General features: G+C 44.7%; 1 long non-coding RNA gene across 1 annotated transcript; it reads left to right on the forward strand.

Moving 5' to 3' along the window:
• The first annotated feature begins 18204 nt into the window (after positions 1 to 18204).
• LOC141337834 (uncharacterized) lies at positions 18205 to 20033 on the forward strand. Its single transcript, XR_012355794.1, has 4 exons — positions 18205 to 18310; positions 18395 to 18472; positions 18978 to 19113; positions 19212 to 20033. It is a non-coding gene; the product is annotated as an uncharacterized lncRNA (long non-coding RNA).

The following is a 20033-nucleotide window of genomic DNA, read 5'->3' on the forward strand; positions in this document are numbered from 1 at the left end:
TACCAAACATGTGAAGTTTGAGGCAGATCGGACATTTTATGGCTGAGTTATAACAACTTTTATGTCCATGGCGAAACATCAAACTTTGTCAGGCCGCCATGGACACGCCCTTTAACGAAAACTCAAGATCTTCACAATTGAACATCTCTAAGGCCTCGAGATCAGACTGACCAAATATAATGTTGATATCATTAAATCTCTAGGAGGAGTTTGGTACAAGTCATTTCCTATTGCCAACAGGTGGCACTGTGATTATAATAGAATATAGGCCTTCAGATTGGTTCAGGCCAGGACTCTTATCGAACATGTGAAGTTTGAGGCAAATCGGACATTTTATGGCTGAGTTATAACAAGTTTTATATCCATGGCGAGACCACGAAATTTGCCAGGTCGCCACGGACACACCCTTCAACGAAAACTCAAGATCTTCGCAATTTAACATCATTAAGGCCTTTATATTAGACTGACCGATTTTGGTGTTGATCTGATTAAATCTTTTGGAGGAGTTTGTTGCAGAGTACAGCATGACACTTCCTGGTGCCAGCAGGTGGCGCTATGAGTAAAACTGAATATGGACATGTAGATGTCATCAGGTCAGGAGTGTTATCACACATGTGAAGTTTGGGGCAGATCGGGCATTTTATGCCTGAGTTATAGCAACTTCCTTTTTCATGGCGAAGCATCGAAATTTGCCAGGCCGCCACGGACACGCCCTCCGATGAAAACTCTAGATCTTCGCAATTTAACGTCACAAAGGGCTTTAGATTAGACTCACCAAATTTGCCGTTGATCCGAATAAATCTCTAGGAGGAGTTCGTTCAAGTATGACGCCTGAAAATGGCAAAAATTACACAAATTTTGCTAAGAAAATTAAAAATAACCGACTTCCTGTTGGGTGTCAAATTTTGCTCCAAGAGGCTTTTTTGTAGGTATTGGTGAGCTAGATGTGTGTACCGATTTTCGTGCATGTACGTGAATCACAACTGAAAGCGCACACCGCGGAACGTGTAAAGGTGGCGCTATCGAGCCATTTTGCCACACCCACTTCTGCAACCCATATCAGACGTAAATTTTCGCCAGGTCTGATGTGTGTGCGAAGTTTCATGAGTTTTCGGGTATGTCTAAGCCCTCAAAAATGCGATTCATTTTGGAGAAGAATAATAATAATAATAATAATAATAAACGAAGCAGATCCAATAGGGTCCTCACACCATCGGTGCTCGGGCCCTAATAATAATAAACGAAGCAGATCCAATAGGGTCCTCACACCATCGGTGCTCGGGCCCTAATAATGATGAATCACAATAAACCAATGGCTAAATGAACAATAAAAATTTGGCAAATCTTTCTAAGATAATTATTATTACATTTTTTTATTTTATATTTATACCTTTCAATGTAAGACAGAGATCAACATTTGGATCTTTATCTATATCATTTACTAATAATTTTCTAAGTTCTGAGGGAATGGCATTAATTACCATTACATACTCCTTTACAGGTATATGAATTTTTTTTTTAAGAACTCTGCATACGTAAGCACGTGACCATTAGAATTCAACAGTTGTGAAACCAACCAAACATTTTTTCTAAACCAATTAACTAAAAAAAAAGAGATTTATTTTGGTGTGTAATGTATTCATTATTCCAAATTAAGCACTTGTGAGGGGGAAAAAAAATTATGTTTGTATATCATTATCCATGATAATAATGCCTGTCTGTGAAAATTGGAAAGTTTTATGGGAAGCTTGCTAATATTAAAGTTACAATTAAGGAGAAATTCAATTCCACCTACTTTTTCAAACATAATATTAGGGATATAATACCATAATTTATCTTTTTTTAAATGAACATAATTTTGTATCCATTTAATTTTAGAAATAGTGTTAGATATTTCAAAATCAAGTACATTTAGCCCACCTTGATTAAGTGGATTACAAAGTATTTTTTAATTCAAATAATGATGTGTATTTTTCCAAATAAAATTATATATACATTTATTTATATCATTAATAATAACCATTGCGGTGTAACAAACAAAGGACAGCATCACATACAGTTATGAGCTTCACAGAACAACAATATATTACACATATTGAAGAGAAAAAGACACCTCAAAGATGTACAACTAACTCAAGAATTTTAAAAGTTTTAATAGCTTTCGAGTTCAATGGTTTGGACACATTCTTAAAAGAGGCAAAAAAGACTTTAAATCAGTAAAAACAGTAAATAAAACAGTAGATCTATAATATCACTGGACATTAAATGAGAAGTTATTTTATTAAACATCTTAATTACAATTTGTATTTTAAACAAAATAACAGCATGTACATATCACAGTAAAATAATGTTCTCCATCCATTGAAATTTTACAAGTAGTTTGGTTATGATATGATAACCTCGTTGTAACTCGCTATTGTAGCGATGCTAAATTAATATGCTACAATAAAAAATAAAATAAAGTTGTTGTTTTTTTCAAATCGATGTATCAACACTAGCAATATGTGTTATGTTTTAAAATGTGCCGTTAAAGTTTGTATTCGAATTGTATAAATTGATCAAAAATTAAAAATTAAAATTAGTGGAGGTGACGTATTTCCGGTGGAGCTCCAGTACTTGGGTCCTCTTGCTTTTAAAGTGTGGGGGGGGGGGGGGGGGGGGGGCGAACATTCTAAGAATGACGTCAATGGGATGTGGGGATATATATCTATGTTTATAAAGAGTTGAGCCGCAATACTACACCATAACAAAAAAATTCAAACCGAAATGATTTCAAATTGCTTGAAGAATAGTAAGCAGTGAAAAACACATCGTCATTTTTTAACAAGAACGAGCTGGGTCGTTAACATCATCGCGATGGCCAATCAAATCAAAGAAGTGCGACTGTAATTACCTTCAGCTAAACTATTCATATTTAATAACTGTTTCGCGATGTAAATGTTAATCGAGTGAGGGTAATACTGAAGGATGAACTTCTTTCAAAGTTAAGCTTTTTGAATTTGAAAAACAGTGATTCTTGGGAATTTGGATAAAACAGGTTTTTCAAAAAAAAAATGTGTTTAATTACACCATCTGAATGGATATTATTATAGACCAAGGTCTTAGCTTTTCAGCAATGTACTGGTGTCACCTCCCAATTTTGTATTTTTTCACAAAATAGGCGTTTTACTTTTTAGCGTTTTACAACGTTTACTTTTTGCTTAAATCAAACAAAATATGTTTTTATTTAACAAACATATTTTTGTATTAAAAGAGACTATTACTTTAATAACTCATTAGCACTGGCAAAATATATTGTATGCATATTTATTTAAAAAAATTAAAACTCCCTCTGACGGTGGTGACAGTGGCCTCATTACAACATAAAATTCCAAAATGTATACCACTCAAGTCAACGCCTTCTTGTTTAACAACTTTATTTAACCATTTGGTCCAACAAATAACAATCCTGAGCACTGTGATAAAACATTTTTCAAATATTTCAACAGCGTCAGACAGAAAACCTGACGGTGGTGACAAAAACGTACTCGGTTACTAACGTAACCTCGGTTCTCTCTAGAGAGGGAACGAGTACTGCGTAAGTATCTTACGCTAGGGGAAAATCCTTTTCTGCGAGATATTGAAGCCAAAAATTATCCTTAATTTTGAAATAATGTAAAGCACGTTGCAGCAGCATACAGACATAGGCGAAACAGCTTGAGCGCCTATTGGCTGCTCTGCGGCAACTGCAGCAGCCTATAGAGCGAGGCCTGGCGCGACGCCAGATCCAATGGGGGCATTTCGCGCCCTTTGCCCTTTGCGTGCGCATGCACGGCAAGATACGCAGTACTCGTTCCCTCTCTAGAGAGAACCGAGGTTAAGTTAGTAACCGAGTTAGTAACGTTCTCTTACGAGAGGTCTCTCGTACTGCGTAAGTATCTTACGCTAGGGGACCCAGTGTAAAATGCTGTGCATGCTGAGATCTGACACCAAAGACCCAAGGGCGAAAGCCCGGGGTTCATACAGTTCATAATCACCTATAGAACTCACAGGGAGTCCGGGGAAGAGGGAGGGGCAACGCCGGACTCTTCCACATAGTGCAGCGTCACTCAGACGCTAAGTAAACGTACATACAGGGCGGGGTTACGGCCTGAGCTGACGTAAAAATAAGGGTCTTCACACAGTTTGCCCAGGCACATCTTTTGCTATTACTTTCACTGTCGACCCTAGAGCTGTGCTCAGTACACGCAGCTTTCCGAGCTGATAACATCAGGTCAGACAACACTGAATATCTAGACTTACAGTCTGGCCTGTAAGTCAGGAACCTCCAGGTTGTAAAACCTTATAAATGTAGACGAAGAGGCCCAGCCCGCCGCCGTACAAATATCGTGCAAGGCAATCCCACTTGACCAAGCCCACAATGAGGCCACGCCCCTCGTGGAATGTGCTCTGACACCTAGCGGGCACTGCATGCCCTTCGAAGCATATGCCAGCGCAATAGCATCAACTATCCATCGGGATAAGCTCTGTTTCGACGCGGCCAGTCCCTTGGGACGCCCATAAAACGAAACAAAAAGCTGTTCTGTCTGTCTAAAAGCAGACGAGTGTCCATTTCCTCATCAGTGACCGGTAGGGCTGACAGCGCGATGACCTGTGCCCTAAACGGTGTGTTGAGGGATTTTGGAACGTAACCATGTTTGGGTTTGAGTATGACTTAGAGTCATTAGGTCCTAACTCCATGCACGTCGCACTCACAGAGAGCGCGTGCAAATCCCCTATGCGCTTCACTGAAGCGAGAGCCAGCAGAACACAGTCTTAAGAAACAGGTATTTCAAATCAATCGTCTGCAGAGGCTCGAATGGTCCACCTTTCATGGCCTCTAGTACCACAGAAAGGTCCCATACGGGGACTGAGGGAGGTCTGGGGGGACTCAGTCTTCTAGCTCCCCTCAGGAAGCGAATAACTAAATCGTTCCTTCCTATTGACTGACCTAGCGTTGTCCTCGAAAACGCTGTTATGGCCGCCACATAGACTTTGAGTGTGGACGGGGTTCTGCCCTTGTCCAGCAGCTCTTGTAGAAATGAAAGCACCTCCATCACACCACAGTTAGTGGGTGACGAGCCGCGGGCTGCGCACCAACCCGAAAACACAGACCATTTTGAGGAATAGAGCCGTCTCGTAGAAGGGGCTCTAGCCTGCGTGATCGTGGTTAATACTCCTTTAGGGAGTTCATCATATATTCGCTGGTGGCCCAGACATGAAGGGACCACAGCTCTGGGTAAGGATGCCAAATCGAGCCGCTGGCCTGAGAGAGAAGGTCTCTCCTCACTGGTATCGGCCACGGGGCATTGCTCGTCAGCTGCATTATCGCTGGGAACCAGGGCTGGTTTTCCCAAAACGGCGCTACCAGCAGTATTGAACATCCTTTTTCCCTGACCCTCTCTATCACCTGAGGAAGGAGAGAGACGGGGGGAAACGCATAGAGATGACGGCGGGGCCATTCGTGGGCAAGCACGTCTCTGCTTTTTGAGAAAAATTCCAGACAGTGAGCGTTGTTCAGAGACTCGAACAGGTCTACTTTTGCTCTGCCGAATTTTTTCCACAGTAGTTGTACTGTCTGTGGGTGTAGAGACCATTCGCCTGCTGGAACGTTGATCCTGGACAGTCTGTCTGGCCCTATGTTTAGAAGCCCCGGCACATGCGCTGCTTTCAGCGAGCGCAGGTTGCGCTGAGCCCATACCAGGAGGCGTTCTGCAAGTCTGTATAGGTTTTTGGACTTGAGACCGCCCTGGCGATTTATATAAGAAACCACTGACATGTTGTCCGAGCGGACTAGTACATGGTTTCCTTTTATTTTGGGACAGAAGCGCGTCAGCGCGTTCTGTACTGCCAGCATTTCGAAGCAGTTGATATGCAGGAGCTTTTCCCATTCTGACCACTGGCCAAAAGACGGTCTGCCCTCGAGCAGAGCCCCCCATCCCGAGGTGGACGCGTCCGTAGACACCACTTTTATTCTCAAGGAAGTCCCCAGGCTTACACCTGACTGGAACCAGTCGATTACTTTCCACGGTTTCAGGGCTGTGACACATTTCTGATTGACCGTGAGACGAAGCCGACCGGACGCCCACGCTTGACGCGGGACGCACGCTTTCAGCCAGAACTGCAGTGGGCGCATACAGAGCAGACCCAGCTGGAGAACTGATGATGCTGAGGCCATGAGACCCAGCATTTTCTGAAATTTTTATTTTTATTTTTTTATATATATATTTTTTTAAGCGGGACAGACACGCCGCAGCGGAACGAGCCCGATGTGCGCAGAATGTCTGCTGCGCGCTGTGGTGATAGCCGCGCTGTCATTGACAGCGAGTCCAATTCTGTGCTCAGGAAGGAAGCCTTCTGTCACACCAGGCCAGCAGAGGGAGCCTTGCCCCTCACAGACTCTTGCTGCTCCCTCTGCTGCTTCGCTGGTTACTTCCTGTTTGTCCTCCATAAAAGCCAGCTTCACACACACTCACACCGCGAAGTATTGATTTGCATTTGGATCCCCACTCTCAGTCGTCCCGTTTGTGACAGAATACTTCGCCGCACCCGGATCCAGCGGCTTTATCCACCAGCATCACAACATGGACCCAGTCAACCAACTTCTGCTCCTCCGTCAAGGAGATCTCCCCATCAAGGAATATGTTCAACGTTTCAGTGAGTTGTTGCATAAAGTATCATTTTTTGATGAGGTATACTTTAAGGACTTATTCCGTATGGGGCTGAATGAACCAACAAAATCAATGTTGCCTGGGAGGAGATTCTCATGCTCACTGAAGGATTATATGAACTATGCACTGCGATTGAGTGGCTCTCCCTTTTCTGTGGGTGTTGTTGAAGAGCCACAGCACAAAATGTCTGCCAGCCTAGAGCCTCAGCACAAAATGTCTGCTAGCCCTGAGCCTCAGCACAAGATGTCTGCTAGCCCCGAGCCTCAGCACAAGATGTCTGCCAGCCTAGAGCCACAGCACAAGATGGCAGCCATTTCAAAGCCTGTTCACAAGATGGCTGCCTCTCCTAAGCCTGTTCATAAGATGTCTGCCTTTCAAGAGCCCCTTCACAAGATGGCTACCTTTCCCGTACCTGTTCACAAAATGGCTGCCTTTCCAGAATCTGCTTTCGGAATGACTATTCTTTCTGAGTCCGCGTTCAAGATGGTCACCCAATTGAACCCAGCTCACAAGAGATCTACCACCTCTGACTTCTCTCGCAAGATGGCTGCCACCCCAAGGCCCGATCACAAGATGGCCACCATCCCCAAGCCTGTTCACAAGATGGCTGCTCTTCCAGATCCTGTTCTCAAGATGGCCGCCATCCCCAAGCCTGTTCACCGGACTGCCGTCCCTCCTGAGCCTGTAACAAAGTTGGCCGCCTTTCCCGAGTCTGTTCGCAAGATGGCTGCTCTTCCAGATCCTGCTCACAAGATGGCCGCCACGCCAGAGCCTGCTGCAAAGATGGCCGCCACGCCAGAGCCTGCTGCAAAGATGGCCGCCACGCCAGAGCCTGCTGCAAAGATGGCCGCCACGCCAGAGCCCGCTGCAAAGATGGCCGCCACACCAGAGCCTGCTGCAAAGATGGCTGCCACGCCAGAGCCTGCTGCAAGAATGGCCGCCACGTCTGTGCCTTCACATAAGATGGCTTCCGTTCATGAATTCTCGGCCGGGATGACCGCTGTTCCTGTGTCTCCGACCAAAATGACCGCCACGCCTGAACCTGCACGTAAGATGGCCGCCATACCTGAGTCTGCTATCAACATGGTGGCTACGGCATCAGACTTTCACCACTCCAGGACTTATCAGAGACTCATATCAAGCTTGGAGGACCCACCACTGCTGTCAGCTCGTTCAATTGGTTCCTTACTATCAGCACCAGCCAGGCCAGCACCTGTTAACGCCACGTCAGCCAAGCCAGCCCCTGCCAACGCCACGTCAGCCAGGCCAGCACCTGCTAACGCCACGTCAGCCAAGCCAGCACCTGCTAACACCACGTCAGCCAAGCCAGCATCCGCTAACACCACGCCAGCCAAACCAGCGACTGCAAACGCCACGACAGCCAAGTCAGCGCCCGCAAACATCACATCTGCCAAGCCAGAGCCCACTCACGTCACATCAATCAAACCACAGCTGGTAAACGTCATGTCTGCTTCTCCTGAGTCTCCACCAGCTGCTGTTCCCACAGAGTCAGAGCACACCACAGCTGCTACTCTTGCAAGGTCTGGTCACGTAATGGCTGAGGTTCCTGAGTCACATCAAAACACCGTTTCACATCCTGAATCAGGTCCAGTCAAGCCATACCCAGTCACAGCTGCTCCAGCCTGGTCAAGTCCATACACCACGGTGCCATCCACGCCAAGTCAAGCCACAGCTGAAACTCCAATGTCAAGTAAGGACTCACCCAAACACCCAGAGCCATGTCATGTCTCACCCAGGCCGCCGGTCCCAGGCCATGCAGAGCCAACGCTCCCAAGTCCCGCAGAGCCAACGCTCCAAAGCCTCACACCCACCGACCCGGTGGGCATTCTACTGCCCACTGCGTTACCTGTTATGGCTATCGCCATTTTGAGTGTGTGGGCTGCACACTGCGCCCCAGAGGCCTCTTCTGCCCATGAGTCTGTCAACAAGTTTGCTTTGGAGGCCCCATCTGCCCACACGTCCGCCGCGCCTATACCTCTTTTGGAGGTGACGTTTATGGCGGAATTCCCCGCTCTGCCTGCACCGCCCAGGCTTCACGCTCTGCCTGCACCGCCAAGGCTTCACGCTCTGCCTGCACCGCCAGGGCTTCACGCTCTGCCTGCACCGCCAAGGCTTCATGCTCTGCCTGCACCGCCAAGGCTTCACGCTCTGTCTGCACCGCCAAGGCTTCAAGCTCTGCCTGCACCGCCAATGCTCCCTGCCCTGCCAGCACCACCAGGGTTCCCTGCTCTACCTGCTCCACCAAGATTCCCTGCTCTGTCTGCTCCGCCAAGACTCCCTGCTCTGCCTGCACCGCCCGGGCTTCACACTGTGCCTGCACCGCCTAAACTCACTGTCGTTCCTGACACGACCACGAAAGCTGTCCCTGAAGTTCTCGTCTGTCTAGTCACGGCTATGGAGGCCACGTCTTCCCCCCATGAACTCTCTACCTCTCTCCTTGCTCTGTCTGCCTCCTCTATCTCTATTCTCCCCAGGTCCCAGTCCATGATGCGGCCTCCTGTTCCGCCCTGGAGGGCTCCTGAGCCTCTTGCACCGCCCTGGAGGGCTTCTACACCTCCTGCTCCGCCCTGGAGGGCTCCTGCGCCTCCTGCTCCGCCCTGGAGGGCCCCTGCGCCTCCTGCTCCGCCCTGGAGGGCCCCTGCGCCTCCTGCTCCGCCCTGGAGGGCCCCTGCGCCTCCTGCTCTGCCCTGGAGGGCTCCTGCGCCTCCTGTTCCACCCTGGAGGGCTCCTGCGCCTCCTGTTCCACCCTGGAGGGTTCCTGCACCTCCTGTTCCGCCCTGGAGGGTACCTAAGCCTCTTGCTCCGCCCTGGAGGGCTTCTACGCCTCCTGCTCCGCCCTGGAGGGACGCTCCGCCTCCTGCTCCACCCTGGAGGGTTCCTGCATCTCCTGCTCTGCCCTGGAAGGCTCCTAAGCCTCTTGCTCCACCTCCAGCTCCGCCCCGGAGGGCTGCTCCGCCTCCTGCTCTGCCCTGGAGGGTTCCTAAGCCTCTTGCTCCACCTCCAGCTCCGCCCCGGAGGGCTGCTCCGCCTCCTGCTCCGCCCTGGAGGGTTCCTAAGCCTCTTGCTCCACCTCGGAGGACTGCTCTACCTCCGGCTCTGCTCTGGAGGGCCTTTGCCCAACCTGTGCTGCCTCAGTCTCCTGGCCCCCCCCCACCGCTCCCCTGGACTGTTTCTGTTTGGAGCGTCTGGAAGCCGCTCCTTGGGGGGGGGCTATGTCACACCAGGCCAGCAGAGGGAGCCTTGCCCCTCACAGACTCTTGCTGCTCCCTCTGCTGCTTCGCTGGTTACTTCCTGTTTGTCCTCCATAAAAGCCAGCTTCACACACACTCACACCGCGAAGTATTGATTTGCATTTGTGGACCTTACTGAGCGTTTTTCCCTGTTTGTTTTCCCTGTTTTCCTAGTCATAGTCTTAGTCAGTTTATTCCTAGTCTTAGTCATAGTTTTCTAGTTTCTGGTTTTCATTCCATTGTTTACTTTGGACTGCTCACCTGTATTTTGACCCACGCTTGTTTATTGGATTACGATATTGGATTATCTCTGTTGTTGCTGTTCGCTGGTGATTTTCGACCCTGTCTGTTCGACCACGATCTTCGTAATAAAGCCTTGCATTTGGATCCCCACTCTCAGTCGTCCCGTTTGTGACACCTTCTGACTGGGAAACAGAGAGCTCTTCGCCCAATTGCCTCTGAGACCCAAATTCTCGAGGTGATCGAGTAACATGGTCGTGTGTTCCACAAGCACTGAGAGAGATTGCGCTAGAATCAGCCAATCGTCCAAATAGTTCAGTATGCGCACGCCTTTCAGTCTGAGAGGAACGAGTGCTGCGTCCATGCACTTCGTAAATGTACGGGGTGCCTGGGACAAACCGAACGGCAGGACTGTGTACTGATATGCCTGGCCCTCAAAGGCGAATCTCAAAAACCGCCTGTGACGTGACGCTATCTGTATTTGAAAATACCCGTCTTTCAGATCCACTGACACGAACCAGTCTCCTTGGCGAACTTGCGCGAGGATTTTTCTGGTCGTGAGCATCCAGAACCGACGCTTCACCAGCGCTTTGTTCAGTTGCCTTAGATCTAATATGGGTCTGAGACCACCGTCTTTTTTCGGTACCAGGAAATATCTGCTGTACAGCCCTCCTTCGCTTTGAGCTTGAGAAAGGGGCTCTATGACCCCTTTGCTCAATAGTTTCGCCACTTCGGCTCGAAGCAGGTGTGCTGCTTCTGTCTGCATTGTGGTCTCGACGCACGCTGTATAGTGGCGCGGGCGTCGGTGAAACTGTAGCGAATAGCCTCCTTTTATAATGTCCAGCACCCATTTCGAAACCCCTCGAAGCGCGCTCCGTTCGTTCAGTAACGGAGTGGTTTCGGTGTGCTGTGGCACAAGAGACGTGCTCGTGACATTCGGGGCGCGGGCGCTGATAGCGGGAACTATTATGTCTGTGTGTGGATGTGGTTGTGTGGCAACAGGCACATTTAACACACTGCAAACAACGTTCGCCTGCATATAGGGAATGCCTTTTGGTTTCGTTTTTACAGAAACCTTGAGGCGTGCATAATGTGATGTCTGTAGGCACTGTGAAGTGGGCACGTTTACCACATGTGAAGCGCAATCGATCTGAGTCGATTTTATGTGCGCGGGACCTGTGTGACAGGTTGTGCTTGTGTGTAGTGATGGGCACTAAGTAGTGGGCATTCTTACTACACATGAAACACCATCGGCCGTGGCCGGGACTCCAGAAAATACACTCTATTGGGGGTTTATCTGGGTAGCCGTGAAAACAACCTTTGTGTGCAGGCAAGCGGGCGACAGAACCGGCTTGTTGGCTGCAGAAAACACTGGAACAGTCCCATTTAACACACTCCAAACATTGTTCGCTTGCATGGAGCGAATGCACGTTGATTTCATGCAAAACGTGTTCGTGACATTTGAGGCATGGGACACGCTGATAGCGGGAACTATTATGTCTGTGTGTGGATGTGGCTGTGAGGCAGTGGGCACATTTAACACACTCCAAACAACGTTCGCCTGCATAGAGCGAATGCACTTTTGGTTTTGTTTTTACAGAAACCGTTTGACGTGCATAATGTGGTGTCTGTGGGCACTGTGAAGCGGGCACATTTACCACGTGTGAAGCGCAATCGATCTGAGTCGATCTTATGTGCGCGGGACCTGTGTGACAGGCTGTGTTTGTGTGTTTGTGTGTTTCACTACACATGAAAACACCATCGGCCGTGGCCGGGACACCAGAAAATACACTCTATTGGGGGTTTATCTGGGTAGCCGTGAGAACGACTTAGCACGTCGTCCAGCGGAGGGCAGACATAAGTGGGCTGCTATCGCCTCTTCTGAGCAGCATGCGCGTTCCCGTTTTGGCGGGAAACGGAAATCCTCTTCCTCCTTCATGGCCCCCTCGTCAGCGGCTTCGATGGAAGCGGTGGCAGACAGCGGCCGCTTTACGTCCGGAACAGAGGCTGACGAGGTCGGTGAAGCAGGCGGGTGAACCGGCGAGCTTTGTCGGCTGGGGGAAGGATCCGGGGCCCGCTGGGCACGGCGCTTTTTACGGCGCGACAACGCGGCGGGCGGGGGAGCAGCCTCATTGAAGAAGGCCAGGCGAGTCCTCAGAGTCGCCATTGGCATCTGCACGAGCCGCAGGAAGGCATCTTTAAAAAGACGCTTTGCTCTCTTTAGAGCAACTGCAGCAGCCTATAGAGCGAGGCCTGGCGCGACGCCAGATCCAATGGGGGCATTTCGCGCCATTTGCGTCGCTTCCCGCCTAAAAGGGCGTGGTCTAGGCCTATAAGAACGGCGACACACACTGTAGATTATAAAGGATATAGGCGCCGGAAAGCGCAGCAGGAAGGCACGGAAGGCGGCGTGGCCAGCAGCTTCAGTGGCTCGTCCCGCTGAGATGCTTGCAGTCGACGGCGGCTTCTTCTCCGGCTCCAGCGATGCGTGTGCTTCGCTTGAAGGATAAAAAAATCAGATAATAGCTGCCTGCGAGCGGTTCTTATAGGCCTAGACCACGCCCTTTTAGGCGGGAAGCGACGCAAAGGGCGCGAAATGCCCCCATTGGATCTGGCGTCGCGCCAGGCCTCGCTCTATAGGCTGCTGCAGTTGCCGCAGAGCAGCCAATAGGTGCGCAAGCTGTTTCGCCTATGTCTGTATGCTGCTGCAACGCGCTTTACATTATTTCAAAATTAAGGATAATTTTTGGCTTCAATATCTCGCAGAAAAGGATTTTCCCCTAGCGTAAGATACTTACGCAGTACGAGAGACCTCTCGTAAGAGAACATACTATTTCACATGATATGCATTAGTTGTTCACATTTGCCATCTTGTTTCCACTCTGTTGCTACTAGCTACCTCAGACTTGTTCGTAAAAAGTATACATTTATGTCATAATCAAATCTAATATTTTTTATACAAAAGAGACGGTGTTGACATGTTATGGTTGCCACAGTAGCAGTGTCCAAAAATATTAATAAGTTTAAGAGAAAATAGCAAATTTACAGGAGCTTGGCTGATCTTGAAGCATACAGTAGAGCTGAAGATTTGATAATGTGGTCCTCAGGAATGCAGTTGACCTTGTAGTTGCCTGATTTTATTGCTTTTTATAAACATCTGACGGTGGTGACGCATATGTGGGACACATTTTGTGCAACCAAAAAATAATTGTAAATATTATTCAAAACACAGTGTTTGTAATTTTTGATACATATTACAATGTACTCTTTCATATAGTAGAAATATTATTCAATTTAATGATTACTTTTTGCTTTTTTAATCAAGTTGAAATGATTATCTCCTATCTGAGGACAAGTGATTTTGTAGGCAATGGGCCAGATTTGATAATTAAATTAATACAAAATTAAAATAAAACTATAAAAGAACCTTACATATGTGCAACTGACCCTCTGATTATAATCTTGATTCTTTTGATTTATGAAAATGTTCTTCATTTCCAACAGAATGAGCACTTTTCTTGGTGGGACATGTTTTTGCCAAATTTTCAAGAATCAGAGAAAAGATACAATATAAGTGATTCACAGTGTAATGGCTTTGACTCGAGTGTGTTTGGACGCGGTGTTTAGGACAGTCAATTAATGTTTAGTTTTTGTTCATGGACGTGCCTGATGAAAAAACATACAGTTAAATCATTAACTAAACGCCATAATCCATGAAAAGTCTCTAACAGCATCCGCAGAGATTCTTTCACAGCTTAATGCTCATGATGTTAAATAAACAAAAAATTATTGAAAAATTCATTTATTGTGGAGAGTACTAATGAAAACAGTCTGTTGTGTTCTGAATGAATGGGTCAAAGATGGAAAGGGGCTTTTGAGTGTCCAAAAATAAAGTGTAATAGAACTTTAATTGTTGTTTTTTTCCTAGTATATTAGAATGTATCTTATTTTTCTAGCTTTTCTGAGCAAAAAAAAAGGACTCTTAATGAATTACGGAAGACACCCACTAAAATGTCATTCAGCCTAACTATTTGTATACCAATAATTCTTGTTAAGCATGTTTTGAACAAGAATCGTTCACAAATTGTTGCTTGGAGGTAGGGCTGCACGATAAATCGAATGCGATTATGAGGCGCATTTAGTGAATGAAGCCGGTACTTTGATTAGTAGTAAATCTCCATCACGTGCGTTCAGCTGGAGTTTTCACGTTTCTCCGTGCTTTTATTGCTGAGAAATCCATTGTTTTGCCAGACGCGCTTTTTCCAACCACTTGCGCGCTTATGGAGAAGCGCTCTAAACTGCTCAAACAGGTGTGTGTGTGTCTACGGCTGCATTCAGAGCGCCTCAGTAGATCAGGTTACACTCTCCGGCCGCCTGCTGTGCTGAATAGAGCTGTGAACGATGACACCGACGCCTCTCCAGCGCGCAGAAGAAGAAGAGTCATGGAGAGGTTCCGGGTCACACAAGATGCTTCGACGGTGCAGGGGATTGTGGGATATGTAGTTTTTGGACTCTTAGACCGTAGATATAAGGTGCGTTCGACTTCATGCGGCGCCGAAAGAAATCGGCTGCCGCCTTACAAAACAATGCATTCTGGTAAGATAATTTGTCCGACTTTGATCGGCGCTGCAGCCGCCTTTCGATCACGTGTGCCATCAAAGTACCGTGAGAGCAAAACGAGAGCAGTCGCAGAGGTCAGGCGCTGCAGCTGCTTAAAATCGGCTGCGAAAGCTTTGATGACGACACACTTTATTCTCATTGGTCAGATTATGTGATGACAAGCACGACGTGTGCTGCGTGTTTTTTCTTAAATAAGTTCCTGTATGGAATCAATCTTTATATCGAATATCTAATATTCAAACAAAACATTATTGATGAAAATGAAGATTAGGCGATATGGTAAACATATATTCTTATTGTATAAGAGTAAAGTTTGGGGGAAAAAAACTGGTCAACCAGAGGCCGTTTTTTAATGGATGCTGTGAGAGGCTTCACTACACTTGATAAACTGCTTATATTTGTAAAAAATGTCCTATAGCTAACTACAAAACCAAGATGCAAATAATAAACGTCATATTGCATTACATTAAAGTAACTCACATACTTGATATGATCAACAAAAAAAGCAAAACGATTATAGCCTATAGAATAAATGATAGGGTAATTTTTTTTCTTTTATTTATTTATCTTATGTAGTTTCATTTCTTCTTTTTCTTTATTCCTTTTTCTGTGTATGTTTGGAATACAGTTTCATCCTCTATAAGTGTCCGACTTGACTGCCGTCTCTTTACTCCTCCCCCGACTGCAAGCGGCTGCTCTCGCCAGCCGGCGGCAGGCTAGTGTAGTGCATCTCGAACGCACCTATAATCAAAGAGTATAGAAGGCGGAAATCCCCCAAATAGCTGCAGAGCTTAAGGGGTTAAGAACGCGTTGAGTGAGAGCGCGGGTGCAGCAGCCTCCATTTGTTGCCAGATCCACCTATTATGCGTGTTTTTTGACTCGTTTGTCCAATTTAGTGTGACACTTTGGAACGTTTATAAAGTGGAAAGTTGAACGTTAGTTTTATGCCAGTGTCATTATTCTAACGTTATTTTTTTTACTTGTTAAAAAATAAAAATTTCTTCAGCTAAAAAAAAACAAAAAACTTTCCATGTAAAACATTATACTGAATAAAAAATATTTCACAATCATCTACATGTCTGTCTATTTTGAAGTTTAGGCTATATGTAGTGCATTTGTGGGTGTTATAGCACAATTCTTAACACCTTACTTCGGACCTCACTAATTTTCAAACCCTGTTTATGGCCTTGTATGTTATATGTTGTATTCTTCAAATGTTTTTTTTTTTACTATTAGAGGGCAAACTAGTTGATGACAATGTGTCTCTTGATGGCCATGGTGGAAGTGTTTCAGTGTATTTGGAACCATTGCGATAAATATAATATAGCTATTCAAAATACTGTACAGTTTGTACAATTCATTCCTAATGTTGCCAACTAGGAACAGGGAAACCAAATCAAACAATGTAATGTAATGCTGTAAAGTTGGCTATCTGAATTTTATCATAATTTTACCCATTAAAGCGGTTATCTTTACCATCATCGGAACCGGTGCCCCCCCAGAGATATTTGTCAGGAGCCGCCACTGTCTGTGAATGAAACAGCAGGTCCCATTGAACCAACTTCTCAAGATGGATATAAGTATGCAAAGTCAGTGTGTACCAACTCTAGGGCCTCACCAGCTTTTGTGTCAGTTTTCCTATTTCTGTTGTTGATGAACTTTCCCTCAGTACAAACATTACAGTCTAATTTGGCATTACCTGTGATTTTCATACCCTCAACCACTTCAGGTCATTTCAAATATATATTTTAGATATTAATAATTGAGGGGTGCACAAGATTAAAAACATTAAACAAGATTCATTTTCACTCAATCTTAAAATATTTTAACTTGTAAGACAACAAACTCAACATTTACCATGAGATCAGTAAAACGACAACGAACATTAAGATGTGATTGCACTTGACTAACATAAAAGTTGTAAGAACACCCAAGCACACACGCACATATGTATTTATATTATATCTATATAATTATATTTATATAGAGAGGCTTAAGTTACCTTAGTAACAGACCACAATGTCGTTTACATAGCAAACACGGACTTTTACCATGGTGACTTAAGCCTAAAATATGTTAACAAGGCAGGTGAGGATAGCTGACCACATTAATCCTCAAATATTAGCGGATTTTATCTTTTAAAAACAACACTTATACAACTAGATATGTATATTATGTATACGTGTATACATTATTTTATAAATAATGTCAATAAATTATTTTATTGTCACTAAATACCAAAAAATCGCAGTTCTGTCTCTCTAACTCAATGTATTCCGCTATGAACTTCCTTGAACTATTTGAGGCTTCGTGAATCACGTGACGATCGAGCGTTTTGTCTTGATTGACAGGAGTTCCGTCCAATCAGCAGCGACTACGCCGGTCACACAAAATACCTACCTTTTCCGTTTTGACGGATTTGACGTTGTGTTTTCTGATTTATTGTTGTGTTTTCTGACTTGTCGTTTTGTTTTTTTGTTTGTTATTGTGATTTCCGACTTGCTATTTTGTTTCCGGAGTTGTTATTGTGTTTTATGGTTTTTTTTTAGAGTTGATATTGCGTTTTCTAATTTGTAATTTTGATTCTGGATTTGTTATTTGGTTTTCAGATTTGTTTTTTGTGTTGCGATTTGTTGTTGTGTTTTGCACTTCTCGGCCACCGTACGGAATAGAGGAGGTAACCAATGGCGTTTGCGATTACAATTAAAGCAGCAAGTCCCGCCCCACGACTGACAAAAATAAAAGTGTTCGCGCGAGTATCTGGGTTACTGCGCGCGTCTGCATCAGTGCTGCGCTCGCTGATTAATGGCATTGATTTGCATTTGCCTTCATACTGAAGAGCCCAAAACCCGTACGATCCAGAGCCACACCGTTGAAATCCGTTTAGTGAAGCCTATGACTATCGAATTGGCATTACACGCTTGTGAGGAAGAGGCTGGGCCATCTGGTGAAGACCAGAGATTTGCTGCAGCTTCTGAAGAAAAGGATGAATAATAATAACCTGGAGTAACCCTAGATGCCCACTCTTCGTCTTTGTTTATATATATATATGCTTACCTAGCCATTTTTATATTTTTCCTTATAACCACAGCAATGTAAGTAAAGTGTCCATTAAGTAAGTGTACATGATAGTAAATCCCAAATTGGTTCAAAGGACCTTTGGATGAAAAATAAATTATTTGTTCATATTAATAAGCATCGTGATGTTGATGTTCTTATGATGTTATTATTTTGTTATTCTTATGTTATTTTGTTGATCTCTATTCTGCAGCAAATCCTAAAAAGGCATCTTTTGGAGGACCTTCATATTAAACATTTTTATAGAAAAAGTAACACTTTTTAAAGTAAATTGCTACTCTTTTCTAACAACAGAAAAAAGGCACAGGAATTGTAGCACAAAAGAAAATTACTGTACAATTAGGAAAAAAAAGTTTTTGTCTTTTGTTTTTCTGTCTTGTGAATAGATACAACATCATAATATTTGGTGGTGTGGATGGTTATTCCAGGAAGGTATGTTTTCACTTATTGTTTCTGAAAAAACACAGGTCACACCTTGTTTTTTTATTATTTCATTTATTTTATTTTTTTATTTAGTGTTTACTAGTCATCTGGTATCAAGAGCAGACCAGACCGTGGAAGTTTCATAGCCGGTAAAAGTGTCCATAATCAAAGGTAAAGGACAATTTTCTGCAATTTCTAAAATATCAAAGAATTATTTAAAACTTGTATTTTCAGCAACCTATACTGCCTGTCGAAATATTTTTGCAGTGATTTAGTATGTTTATGGCTTTTTCTTAAACAACCATTCTGAAATATGTTATATGTATCCCATGGTCAGATTCTTGGATGGAAATGTAACAAATTATGATTTTTTTTTTTTTTTTGACCAGTACATCTGTAGGTAGCTTTTCAGTGTCGCTGAAGTAACAGAATATTTTACATTCAACAATAATAATTAATCTCAGCTGTATTATATGCACTGTTTTATTTATTTTAACACTTTAAAAAGAAACAAAAAAAAAAGTTTTTGTAATAGGATTGAGCGTCTCTGGCGTGATGTCAGAATCATGGTGACCAACAAGTACTCGGACATGCTGCACTCGCTGGAGGCAGAAGGATTGCTTGACTTGTCGGTGGTTGAGGAACTTTTCTGTGTGCACTACACTTTCCTCCCAAGACTTCAGGCAGATTTGGACACATTCACAGAAGCCTGGAACCATCATCCACTCTCCTCAGAGGGCAATCGAAGTCCAGAGCAGCTGTGGCAGATGGGACTGATACACACAAATACTGGCCAGTTAGAGAGTTACGAGGTATTGTAACACTGCTTTACTTCCTGTCAGCACACTGCTATTTATGGTAAGGTATTACTCTAGATACTTAACCATGTATTTAACTGCTATACCTTCAGGACATTGAAGAGCCAGACCTGGATTGGGACACAGCAGCTTCTTGGGAGTTGTTGTTCCAGAATTTGAATGCCCTCCGAGTCCAGATAGATTGAGGGCCCTCGAACACCTGCTGAATTCAACTGGTGCTAATGTCCCTGTCAAAGAACTGTATTTGCTTTGTCGGGAGTTTGTTTCAACAAATCTATCATATTAATTGAACAGAAACAAAACACCAAGCAAGCTTAAAGACACAGATTTTATTGTGCACTGGAATTTGTTGAATACAAATATACTTTGTGAGCACATGTACTTTCTGAATTGAAAACAATTTGTAACAATCTGTCAACAAAGAATTAAGAACAATAAAGAATCGAACTACAGAATACATATTAAAACTGTTAACTTCCTGTTTTTTTTTTTTTTTTTCAAACTAATAACAGTATTTCAGACTAAACAGTATATGAAGTAAACACTACACTAAGAATTTATTTCATGATCGACCAAATTCTTTACTTTTACTCACAGCCTGTCGCATAATGCACAGAAACTCTTTGTAATTCCCCAAGTGCCGGGTGGGCAAGGTGATGGTACAGGAGCATGCGTTTACGAGAGGATAGCACAAACGCTGTTGACCGTACTGAAGCTGACAGTCGTGATTGAATGCTACGTGTATTTTGAATTTTTCTCTCTGCGTGGATGAAATGGGAACGTGGTCTTGACCAGTCAGCCACTGCATGAAGCTGCTGACAGTGATTTTTTCTTCTTGTTCATCTCCGCTGGTGTAGTGCCCCATTTTATCCCCTTGTTCATTGTCGTCCTCACCTCTGTTCTCTGTGCTGTTG

Source organism: Garra rufa, chromosome 7 (assembly GCF_049309525.1).
Source record: "Garra rufa chromosome 7, GarRuf1.0, whole genome shotgun sequence".
Taxonomy (NCBI): domain Eukaryota; kingdom Metazoa; phylum Chordata; class Actinopteri; order Cypriniformes; family Cyprinidae; genus Garra; species Garra rufa.